Consider the following 1,252-nt stretch of genomic DNA (forward strand, 5'->3'; position numbering starts at 1 on the left):
CCCTGCCCGCCCGGCTGCCGCTGCCCCGACGGGGGGGGTGGCCCTGGGCCGGGAGCCCAGCGCTTCTGGAGCCTTTTCCTCCCAGGAGCTGCTCCCCCGGTGAATGTGTGCAGTGTCCTGCGGGAACTTGGCCGGAGTTCCTTGGCCAGGGTTCCTGGGGCAGCTCCTGCGGTGATGCGTGTATCGTATGTACATACACACGCACACACACGTACCCACGGCACGAGGAAGTGTGTCCAGCGTCGCAGGCCTCGCAAACCGAGCCCGTGAGGAGGTGACACATGGCTGGTGCTTGCTGTGTCACAGCGCTGTGCCAAGCCCCGGCCCAGCCAGGGACCTCAAGCCTGACGGGCTGTATTTCCTCCTGGAGCAAGAGCTCGGGATCATGAGGAGCCCTCCCCAAACCGGGAGGAAGAGGCAGAAAAGTCCCGTCAGCAGCACCTTGTCCATGGGACCGTCTTCCCTGGCGCTGTAACCACCGTGGCAGCTGTTGGCAGCTGGAAGCCGGGCCACGTCTTCAGACCACCCAGGGGACTTTCCTTAGCGCCAGGTTTGCCTGCTCAGCCGAGGGTTCTCCTCTCGCGGAGCCGCGCTGTGCTGCGAGGGCAGGGAGATGTGGGAGGGCTGTGTCGGGGGCGACTTCAGCAGCGAAATCAGTCCCTGCTTCCTGGGTTGGGTTTCTTGTGGTCACTTTAAGGGCAGCCCAGCCTGTCATCCTTCCCCCTGCCCTTGCGGAATCCGCCTGGAGCCTGTCCCAAAGCCCCTCTGCTGACCCAGCTCCAGCTGAAGCATTGCTGGCTTGTGTGCTGTGATACCAGCCAGCTCTGTGGCTGCCTATTTGCAGTAAAGACACCATATAGCTGCTCTGCCTAGAAAAATAACAGGAAATTCGAGATTTGTAACTCCTTTCTCTGCATTTTATTATTTGTAATTCCATCTAAAAAAACAAAATTCAGCTTCTGAGTTTTAAAAAGTTACTGCAGTGGAGGAAAAAACTCTATTTTTGTACTTGGCAAAATGACGGTGAGAGAATAAGCAGCAAAGGTAAATACTTTGATCTTTAAGTAGTTGGACAATTGAGCTTTTATGTCTGTAATGTTTTTACAATATTAGCAACGAGTAAACATTTTTACTGTCAGCTATTTTACTTGTGATTGTGGCAAGAGTCTATTTGGAATCTACTTCCGCACATGCCTTCTGTACTGATAGTCATTTTAATTTTAGTATAAACTAGACTGGCCTTATCTAGAGA

Source organism: Chaetura pelagica, unplaced genomic scaffold (assembly GCF_000747805.2).
Source record: "Chaetura pelagica isolate M959 unplaced genomic scaffold, ChaPel_1.0 scaffold83, whole genome shotgun sequence".
Taxonomy (NCBI): Eukaryota; Metazoa; Chordata; class Aves; order Apodiformes; family Apodidae; genus Chaetura; species Chaetura pelagica.